We start from the raw sequence: 11,943 nt of genomic DNA on the forward strand, positions 1-11,943 counted from the left end.
GATACTTTAGTTATAATGTTTTTTTGAGAGGTTATAAGAATTTATTTTTTTTTTTTTAGTAGAACTGAACATTTCTTTTAACTTCCACTGTTTCTCAGCCTGAAAAGAGCCATGCTTGCTCCTGGAGAAAGGCCAAGCCTGGAAAATTTAAGTCTGAAAGGAGAAAGTTTTGGGAATTTATGAATAAGCCTGGTGTCTGTCATGGCAAAAAATGCAAAAGCCAAAAATTGAACTAAACAATAAAAGGTGAGAAGTAAAGCACATATTATTTTAGGAGGTATTAAACTAATGTGGGAAATGTGCTAAATATCTGTCAATAACTGCTCTCACTTGGGCTTTCCAAGGAACCTGAAGGATGCTTATCCCTCAACACACAGTGAGAACCGGTCATGAATCTCTCTGCTTCATACTACTACCCAACAGATAGTCCTCTGCATGAAATCTGTGACAAATTCCATGAGTGGGATGGTAAATGTAATGTATGGAAGGAAGTCACTACACTATTTCCTAAAGAAGGTTTGCGTGGACTCATTTGGTCTTCTGTGGAAGACACTTGCATCGCCCTGATGCATTGTGAAACACTTAAGCACTTGCTAGATGGCCATACCCCTCTCTGGAGCTTTCCAGGAAGAAATATAAATGTCTTGTTTGCTGTTTATGCCACAAATCCTGCAGAGAACCCACAGTCTGGACTGTGCAAAGGGCTTTTGAGATACCGAGAACCTGGAGCTGAGCTGATATGCCTGGGGAAAGAGGATGCATGTGGGGAAACCTGGGTGCAGGGCACCTACAGCAGTACAAGTACACAGTCACCTTAGTGCCCAAATACTACCTGTCACCTGCATGAGCAAGACACGTAGTGGGACTTAGTTTCTAACCTAGATGTTTACACATCCCATTGTGCTCCTGATCTAAGTGCCTAAATGCATTGGAAAATCTGGTCTTTAAGATTTTAAATCCCATAGGAGGTCATAATTTTCCCCACAACCTGCTGGGCTCAGCCATCTCACCATGCAAAGAACCAGATCCACCTGAAAGCTCCCAGCTGGACTAGGGCTTTTGCTATTGCTGGCTCACCTCTCTCTGAGCCACGGATGGAGCCAGCCTCGTCCAAACCTCTTAGGGAAAGCAGGGAGCTGCGCTTCTCACTGTGGAATCTCAGGCCCTGCCAGATGCTGACCGCCTGCTAACACCACTGGTGGAAGGGCTTGGCTAAGCTCGTCACCGCTGTAGGAGCATGGGCAAATTGTTCTCCTTCCCTCTGCCTTTCTCTCTCCTGGCAGAGAGAAATCATGAGAAGTGAGAATGATTTCTTTAGCTAACCAAGTCAGATCTGATTATTAAATCTGCAATTTTCCATGAGATTGAAGCAAGCGCCTTACTGCCCGCTTCGGCAGGCATTTATATCTCCCATCAGCTTGATTTCCATGCAGTTTAAATAGAGAATGGCTGAAATGCGCTTCTCCCTTCTAATTTATGCAAATTCCCTTGGTTTTTTTCCTGCCGTGTGAAGAGATTTCTGCCTGTTGGGTACGGGAGGATTCACAGCCTGGGCAGGGGGAGGGGAGGGATAGGGCTAGAAGAGAAACTGCAGGCTGATATAAGCAGGTTGACATCAGGACATGGGTGACCTTCTCTCAGAGCACCGAAGAGCCCAAAACACAATCCTGCAGGCGGGGACGGTCTCTGCGCACTGGGATGATTCTGGAGCAAGACCCACGCTCAGAGAAGCTAAACATTCCTGCCAGCACAGACAGATGAGCTGAATAAATTCAGCACATGCTTTAAGTCTTTTGCTCCTAATGCTGTTTTCCTTGGGAGCTGTGGTTAGGAATTTCTTAGCAAAGACTGGTTTCCCCCCCTTAAAAAGCCCTTCAGCTGTTGAGGAGAGCACAGGCCTTTCTGTCCTCTAGTGTAAGAGGTAAAATTAACCACAGCTTTTGAATTGCACCCGGATCAAGTGCAGAGAAGCAAGAGGGACCATGCTGGCCGGCCACCACCCGTCCCACTGCCAGCCCCGCATCTCCTGACTCACTGGTGGGGCCTTGGTGAGGTCCCAGCTGTACCTATGGGACCAGTGGCCAAATCCAAGGTTCATGGGATGTTGTGCCATGTGCACATGCAGCAGAGAAATGATTCCAGAGCTGCTGGTCAGATGGACCTGAACCTCTGCGCAGCGATCAGCAGATGCCTGCCCTGAAGAAAGCAACCAGGCGTAGACCAGAAGTGCCCAGCAAATCCCAATAATTGGGATTTTATTTCATTATTGTTTTCTGACACATTCTGTTCGCATTTCAACTTGATGGATGGGGAGTGTAATAACGCAATCACAAGAGAAGCTGATGCACTGACAGGATCTCATGTGAGTGCATCCAGTGAAGGGAAAGCAAATGAAAAAAGGCAAGATACAGCTGACAGCTAAAATAGTCCTCTAGGAAACAACAAATACAAAAGTAACAGCAGTGCCCCAAAATAACTAGGTATATAATGATTTTGCATTAATCTGTATTTTTTTAATTTTTATTAACAAATTTTCACTAGTCACAGTTGAATCTGAGCTTTGTATTCAAGAAAGGAAACGTCTCCATCATCTCCTCTGATGTCACCCCAGAGAGAAGATTAGAAGATTAACTATGTCAGGTGACGCCAATCCAATGGCTGGGAAAATAATTTCACACATTAAAAGAGAAAATGGAGGAGAAATTCCAGCTATCTCCAAGAAATGTGAACCTTACTGGTAATAATTGCTGGCTCTCAGAGGAAACATTTTATGCAAACATGCAGATATACAGTAAATAAAATAAGAAGATCAAAGACTTGGAAGAGGATTTATCTTAAAGAAGAAATGAGTGGATAGTCTGAATCTCAGTGGCATTTTAGTCTCGTCTTATTTATAAGCAGTTGCATTCTCTAGGGAGGAGTTATGAAAGGCCATTGAAATTATGTGAGGAAATAGAAAAACTACATCCAAAAGATAAAACTGGCTTCTTGAGCTGTTGCCGTTGTTGCTGGCAATGTCTCCTGACACACCGGGTACCAAAATGAACCTGCCCAAGTGCTCCAGTGAAATGCATTTACAAAAGGATGGAGAGAAGGTGAGCAGGACAGTGTAAGCCCAGCTTTCGGCATCTGCTGATGCAAACGGCTCTTTGCTGGTAGGCTCTGCAGGAGTCACCCGCGCAGGGCGACCGAGGCTGAAGCTGTTTGCCCCTCCGTACATGGTAGATTTTCGTGCACAGCTGCAATTAGTGTTAATAGGAGTACCCTCTGCACATGTTCCAGGTGTTACTGAATAGTGTCCTGGTGAACATAAAAAGCCAAGAAAAATTATACGATTCAATCCGGTTTTAATGGCATTATTGCTGTTTATTTCAGTGGGATTAAGATTGAGTCTTGCACAGGTGAGTGTAACTACATTTGCTCTGCACAAATCTGATGGAAAAAAAGAGTGGCGAGCCCTGAATGTAAATATTACAGTATCAGGTGGTGGGTTTGAGGAGAAGGTGAGAGGCTTGCAAACCTGATTTGGCAGCTGCAGAAATAACACTCAGGCAAACAGATGGTCTCTGCAATGAGGGAAGTCTTTAAAAGATTCAGAAATTAATGAGCTCTGCCAGGTTTTTAGTGGGTCCTACCAAAATTCCTATAAATCAGCCTAACTGGGCAGGGAGGTGGAGAAGAGAGGAATCAATAACTTCTCTAGACAGCTTGTATATCCAAGGTTAGCTGACAAAGGCTTCAGAGCTGGAAAATCCCAAGAGGAATTATGGAGGTGCAGTATCATCCTTTCAGAAGGCAAAAGCCACAGTGTTCATCATGTACTACGGGTGCTCTGGGGACTAATTGCAGCCATCCGTGATCAAGGATATCGGTTTGGTGATAAAGCAAGGTGAGCTGTCAGACACTCTGAATTATTGGCTTATCCTGGAAACACTGAAATGTGTTTTGAGGGAGTGAAAGCCTCTTCCTTCCACTGCAGGTCAGAGAGAGACCACACCTTCACCCACCTTCAGGCTTTATTAAAACCAGGCCCAGACAGCAGGTTACCAATGCAGAATATTTACAATAGCCAAACATAATCCTGCCTTCAAATAAATGACATCTCATTTCCATTCTCATCTCCAAGACTTTCTCCCTGCTCAGTGCTATGTCAAGCATAGCAAGATGCTTTCACCGAGCTGAAAATATGTCATTAAAATTGTTACTGGCCAAGGTTAGCCACAACAGGTAACCAAAAAGATTGGGGTTTCATCCCAAACTTGAAACAGGAGCAAACTATTCTTTTGGGAATGACCAGCAGCAGAAAGAGAGCACCAGAGATATCTGATAATCTTCCAGCTGATCATCTGTCCAGCTGATCTTCTCTACCAAAGCAGCTGCTGTCTCCACAACACTGAGCAAAGGTCTGCCATGCTAGGAGACAGAATTAATTAAGGAATTGCTAATGGAATCAGAGTTGAACAGCAGGGGAAATTATTCATTAGGGTATCTATGAAGTTTGTAACATGGTGCACTTTACAATCCACTTTCATTTGCTTCTTTGCAAGCGTTCGTCACCGGTCTTTGACAGCGGGAATGATCTGGGAGGAGTTTTCATTCTTAGTCACTTGGAGCCGCCTCTCTCTTACAATAAACACAGTCACAATTAACGGAAGCAGTGACCTTGTTGGCAATTTCTGCAAAGAGGACAAGACTCCTTGGGAATAGTGAACAAAGCAGATTATTACCACGTAAGTGACTTCTGTAAGTCACATTGGGGGTGAGGCATGTTGCTGGGGCAAAAGGCAGGCTCTCTTGTGACTGCTTTAATAGCATTTAAGTAGTATTTTCAAGCAGTTTTCATTGAAAACAGGATTGGATTTGTTTCAGGTTCTCAGATATTGATGTTTTTCACTACACGCACCTCCAGCTGCCTCAAGGAGAAATTAAAGACCGCCTTAGTGTGGTTAGACTCTCGGCTGCAGGGGTGGGCAGCTCGGTGCTGAGCCAGGCAGTGCAGGGTGACAGGCACTCAGACCCCTGGGGGGGATAGAAGTATCCCTCCGCCAGCACAGAGAAGAAGAAATCTTGGAAGGGGGTGAAGAGACTTTCCTAGGGTCACCTGTGAGGCCATGGCACAGTGGCATTGGAGCCTGGTCCTGGCTCCACAGTGGGCAAGGAGCAAACAGGAGAGTTGACTAAATCGGGCTATCAAATTGGAGTGCTGCTTTTGAACAGGAAAGTCTCAATAAAGCTAATTTGCTTATTATTAAAAAAAGGGAAGAGAAAAAAAAATATGTGTTTCCATTCAATGCGCATGAAAAATGTGAGAATCTTTATTTTTCTTTCTTATTGAGTGTCTCCATGAATGGAAAAACATTTTTGCATGGCAGGCTGACGGTGTGCCTGGCACTGATATCTTGGAAGTTTGGTTAGGAATAGCTGCTGCAGAACCGCTGGAAAAGGGACTTTAAGTATGTGACATCCTTTCACTCGACGGAAACCCGTGCCTCAGTGTACTGAAGTGATGCAGCTGGTCCAGGAGACCCCTCTGCACACTCACCAGCCTGGCTGCAGCTGGCTGCATTGCCACAGAACTGGGGCACCTTTGTGACTTACTTGGTGTCCACCTGGCTGGGGTTGCTCTCTGGTATGCTGCAGTCACTTCCGCAACTGAAAGATCTTACAGCCGTTCCTGAGATACTCAAGAGCCCGGCAGCAAGTGCTTCTTTCCATATGTGAGCAAATGTCCCAGCCTCCCCTCAGTGCTGGAGGCGTTCAGGAAGGATCAAACGTTTTATGCTTTAAAATTGTAGGGACAAGCTTTCTTGCAATTTCCTAATTTGATGCATGAAGCTGCTGCTGCTGCTTCTTTCTCACTCTCCAGTTCTCAGCCAGGTCTAATCTGGGGACTGAATTTCTCCCGCTGCCATTTCCACACGCAGGCATCGTACCCTCCCTGAAGCGGAGCAGGCAGGGGAAGCCCAGCATTCTCCCATGCAGTGAAACAAACCCGAGAGCTCCCATCTCAGGGCAGAGCCAGGGCTGCTGCTGCCTCTCGACATCCCCCGGGGCTGCCTCTTGCAGGTCTCAGTGATGCCTTGTCCACACTGTGCCTTTCCTCCCCTTCGCCACAAACCCGGGTCAGTATTCCTGCTGTATCCTGGATCCATTCCTCACCTACCACTTTATTAATCCACAGTAATGACATGAATTAGTAGTAGCAGGTGAACCCTTGTCTCTGAAGGCCTGGGATACAGCTAACTAACAGGCCTGCACATAAAATCATCGTTAAGTTGTGCAGAGCAGAGTCAGAGGTGTCAAAGTGCCATCCTCGGGCCATCGCTGCAGCAGCTAACGTGGACTGATCAGGGATCCTGGCATTCTTGAAGTACGGTATCAGTGTATAGTTAGTTATATTTTACCACAAAATGATACTTAAAAGTTACAAAACCTTATTAATGATGAGATGTTAAACTTGCATGGAATAGACTGGAGAAGCCCAAAGGCTGCAGAGCTGAAAATTAAACCACCATTGATATTTTTTTTCTTTTAATTTAGAAAGGAGCAGAAGCCTAAGAGAAATCTGCCTTACAGCAGAGCCCACATCTGAGGAAATTCCACATATGGTCAAATGTCAAGTTGTTTCTTTTGCAAAGGGCAATGTGGCAATTGTATTTCCATTTGGAGAGGGCTTTTTTCCTTCAAGGCGAGTTTTTCAGTGGGGGAAGAGGAGGGAGAGAAAGCAAAGTACTTTCATTTCAGCACACATGTATTCAGAAAACCAGCTGCTCGTTTTTAAAAGGTTACGGCTCCCTTCCCCGCTCCTCCCCGCGGGCACAGCCTGGCCAGCCACACCTTCACCGCCGGTCCTCCCTTCCTAAAGTCTCCCTCCTTCTTCTGGGAGGCTCCTTGGATTAAAGCGAGCCCTTGGAAAGGCACACGCTGCTGGCACTGAAATTACGGAGGCTCCCATCCACCCATCTACAGGCAGAATTTGGCCCGCTGCTTTCTTGCCAATTTAATGTTCCTTTTCATCGCTGTTTCCTCAAGAACATTTGCACAGTCCCTTTGGTAATAAATCCTCAAGCCACCAGCTAGTCCCAAGCAACGACGAGGTCCAAAAGGCGTTGAAGTTCCCACAGTTTCCAGAAAACATCTGGGGCTCTGTTAAAGGGGAGAGATTGGCCTAGTTCAAGGCTGCCCGACTGGAGAGGCTGGCACTGTGACCCACAGTCAGAGCCTGTGGCCAGGCCAGCCATGCACACACGCATTGCCCCGAAGCTGGCCCGCATGTGCCACCTCCATCCCTGCCAGTGGCACGAGCAGGGGTGTGGGGACACAGGAGGAAGGTGGGGATCCGAAAGGGGAGGCGGGGGTATCAGCAGTGGGGGCTGCTGGAGGCGCGGGGGGAGACTGCAGTGATATGGTGGGGATGCTACAGACAACTCAGGGGGAAAACAGGTGTCGCTGCAGCTAGAAAAATAGGAACGACAAAACAACTCATAGCAAGCCAGCGTTCATTAGCGTTGCAGGGGTGCAGGGGCTGTTCCCGTCCCAGCAGGCAGCCTGCCCAGGGCCCGCTGCCCACCGACTCCCTGCACCCAGCAGGGCCATGCTTGGCCTCAAGCCCGTCCCCGTAGGGCTCTGCCCTTTCAGGAGGAAGCTGCAAACACGTCTCTTTGTTTCTGGAAGTCACCTTCATCACCTTCACCTTCCTCCCTGACCTTCCTGCCTCCACTGCCCACTCCCCTTCGCCACTCAGAGGTGAGAGGTGCAGCTGTTCCAGCTGCAAACCCTCCTCCCTGGCCATTTCACTGCTTTGCCAGGTCACCACCAACCTCAGTGGAGAGCCCCCAGCTCCCTGCTTTCCTTTCCATTTCCCCCCGCTCGCTGCTATTTATTGCTCGGCAGTATTCAGGGGAGGAATGCAGCCTGTCCCGGGGAAAGGGCTGCTGCCACCGGGACTCGGCAGGCTAAGTTTAGTTCCTGGCTCAGCCAGAGATCGCCTCTGTGACACTAATCAAAGATTAAATTTCTCCCTGCCTCAGTTTCCCCCTGTAGATAGCAAAGTTTCCCCCTGTAATCTGTCTGGGGCAGGAGCTGGTTTATACTGCTTCTTTACACCGTGCCTATCACTGGAGCTCCCGCCCTGGACGAGATCTCGGTGTACTTCTATAATTAGTACATTTGTGTTATGTTTTCATTAAAGGTCTTGTTACGCTTTTGAGATGAAATACAGAAATACTAACTAGAGCTAAATTATAATTCTCCATATTATGCTTTTTTTATTTTGTATGGAGTTCCATTTAAATTGTAATTCCCTAACAAATAAAATGACTCGGGGATTGCTCTCACAATTGTAGATACCGATGCGAGAGCTGGTGTGGCCACAGGCAATCTGTCAGTGTTAGACCCCTTCCTGTAGGTTCCCCAGGAAGAAGTCAGCCTTTGGAGATGTAGCCAGAGCTACTGTCTGTGGTTTGGGAATGAAATTACAAGAGTCTGTGAGCAACAAGAAAAGAAAACCCGCTATGTATGAGCTGCAGACTGGGCTTGTTGCTGTCTCTTTAAAAAATCACTCCAACAATACATTAAAAAGCAAACCTCTTCTATCACATACATATTTCATCTGCACCTTGGAACTGTAATTAATGGCTCAGGAGGCTTCATTTGACAAGCTGTCCTCAGGGCAGACTTTTACTTCTATCTACATCGACAGTGCTCGCTGCTGCTGTTTCCCTTGGCAAAACTCCTCCTCAGCTTCGCCCCGCTCCTTAGCAGAGAGGCGAGCAGATGTGGCGCTAATCCACATTTCTCTCTCCATTGATTAATACTCCCCTTAGATACAATAGGACTAAAGAGAATAATTTTTCAAAGATGGAAGAAGATGCACTGGGACACACACAGCAGGAGGTGAAGAGAAAACTCCTGTTTGTAAAGCCTGCCTGCTGTGTGAAATAACCAACGATAATTCAAACTGAATACGAGCGAAATTAAACACCATGGGCCAAATTAGTCCCTGGTGCAGCACCAGTAACCCAAAGGCAGATGATTTGATTTCACTGAACTTACGCCAGGAGTGAACTTGACCCACAGTGTTACGTGGCATCTAACAGTACGGCCAGGAAACCTGAAATACATCACACGCGTCCAAACACGGGTGTTCTGGTTGTGGCTGGTGCTCTAACGCATGTGGCTAGTTGTTAGCTCTTGAGCCCTTGCCACCCCCTATAAATATTTTTGGTGGTCATTTACCTCCATCCTTTTCATGATGGTGATCATTTACCTTCATCTTTATGAAAAGGTTACAGAGGCACTCTGAAAATATGAGGAACAATAAAGCAATTTGGTTTATGAACCTACTAAATATTCAATTAGCTGTACTTTTTCTAACCAATTCAAATGGAAAAAAAAAAGGGAAAAAAGAAGTGGTAACCTTTATGCAAGATCTGCCTGATGTAACACATGCTTGTACAATGTGTACTGAATCCATCACAAAGCAAATCAGCTTGCAGCAGGATGGAGATGCACAGACATTAGCTCCGGGAAGAACTGAGGTGGTATGAACCATGGATCCCAAAGGCTTTCAGACATCGAGTTATGGATCTTAGGCTATGAGCAGGAACACATTTAGGTTTTGCTCCTTCCTTGGGCTTTGTAGCATGTAAAAGCTGAGGCTGCTGAGCCCGGTTTCTCTGTTTGAGGGGAGCAGCAGCACTGCGGTGTTACCCAGCAGCTCTCCGCAGGGACACGTGCCATCATGGCAGGGACTATTTCCAGGCTCAGTGCAGACTGTTTGCTCAGACTCCGCTGCTGTTCGTCCAGGGACTGGGCAGCGCTGAAGTCAGTGGGAGCTTTGCCATCAGCTCGCAGGGTACCGGGCCAATACCCAATAGTATGTAATACTTACAGCTTGGTTAGAGACCTTGTACATTCCCCTAAGCGCTGTTAATACCCAAAAGTAGAATTTTGTGTTTGGTGTTCTGGCTCTAAGGTTTATCCTGCTGATCATCTGCATTTGCTCTATATTGAATTATTTCCTCTGGAATCTGGCAATAGCTAACACTGCTAGCTCTTCTTATCAGTGATCCAGATATATAAAATCTCAGAGATGGGATGGCTCTGCAAACTCAATCTATTGGATGAGGTTTTACAAAACTACAGCCAAAACTTGGCTTTTTGTCTGGCTCTGTTTCTGAATTGCATCTGGGTTTAATTTGGCTTTTGGATCTTCCAAACAAGGATTTCATTCTTTTGGGTAATTTATTTCCAGCTTGTTATCCATTACCTACATCCCTCTTGCTATATAATATAATACTGCAAAAAACTGCTTCATGCTTATATCTACAGCCCTAGAAATAGTCCTTTTAGAGCAGCATCATTGAATTTATCAGTATTAAATGCTGCAAGATTGGCAATACACAAGAATGGAGGAAACTATCAAATCTTGAAATTCTGAGACTCATGTAGATACCTGATGTTTCCAAAATGACTCCCAAAATGGGCACTAATACAACTCGATGGTGAGGTGGCACAGGTTATTAAATCAGTGACAAAGAACACATAAAGGAGACTGACATGCCAATATTGGGCATGAGGGTCTTAGAGGACAGAGAAGCAAGACAACAGAATCCCATGATTTCAAGATAGAAAAGGCCATTTGGGCTTGGTACTCAAAAGCTGCAAGAACTAACAGACTTGTCATTCTCCCAGTTAACCACCTTGTGCTGGCGAGAAAGGAAGATGTAGGAAAATAATGAACAGGAGGCAGTTGCAAGTTAAAAATATTTTCTTAAGAATTCAAAGTCTCACATTTTCATAGATAAGTGGCTGCTGGGTCTGGTCAGCCCAGGGATGCTGGCCTGGCAGCTGGAGAGGCAAGGAGGTTCCTTGCATGGTATGCAGAGGGAAAGAGGCCCCTTGGGCTGGCTGGAGCCTCGAGAGAGCCCTGGCACTGCCATCACCTTCCCAGGGTTGGCACCATCGAGTGATTTAGGCACTGGGTGGCAGACCGGAGGTGCTCACACCCTGAGGAATGCTGCACACTGCAGGCCTGGAGGGACCTGGAAAGGAGACCCAGCCAAAACAGGTCCTTTTGCCTTGACTGGCCCTTAGGAAGGCGAGTTATCAGTTCACAACCGTGCATTAGGATCTGAGCATCTCTGGGATTGCAGCATCACGTGTAAAGTCACCAAAGCCTTGCGAGGATGAAGTGGGAGAGGGAGGGCCAGGACCCACCTTCCTGGTGGCAGCATGGCCCCACACAACCTTCTGGAGCATGTTCACCATTCAGCCCAACACCACTGCAGCACAGGCTGCTGAAACAGCAGGACAAAAGCTGGATCTGCTTTTTGGTGGGTGCCAGTAATAGTGCCTGTGGACCTGGTGACAGGGCTAAGCTCTCTCCACGTGGGCACAGATGAGGTTTCTCTCCCTTCTCACCATCTCCTTTCTGTGCTCACCCCACCTGCAGCATATGCAGCCATGCACTCCTGCTCCATCCCTCTCTCACAGGCTCTGGAATAGAACAGCAATGCCGATGTGATTAAAGATAATGAGCTGCTGATTAGCACTGGAGAACACAACTGAAAACATTTCATTTCAATTGCCTTTCTTGTTGAGTTAATTAAAATAAACCACAAAGCTTCTCAGCTGTATTACCATGCCTGCTTGGCTCAAAGCACTTCGACTGAACAGGTTTGCAATTAATACTTGTGTTGACTTCCACCTGGCATTAGCATAACAAAAGAGACTAATAGCACCTTTCAGATGATTCCCAGTGATGTAGCTGCTGCTTCAACTATCACTGATTTGCTGCTGGGATGCTTGGATTGCAGGGAAGGTGCAATGCAGTCCTTCCACAAGCAAAAGACTTCCCAAAGAAGCAATACCAAGGGGAAATGTCCACTGACTACCTGCTCTACGGTATTTATATTGAGCTTTATACAGGGCTTTAATATC

Source organism: Balearica regulorum, chromosome 5 (assembly GCF_011004875.1).
Source record: "Balearica regulorum gibbericeps isolate bBalReg1 chromosome 5, bBalReg1.pri, whole genome shotgun sequence".
NCBI lineage: Eukaryota > Metazoa > Chordata > Aves > Gruiformes > Gruidae > Balearica > Balearica regulorum.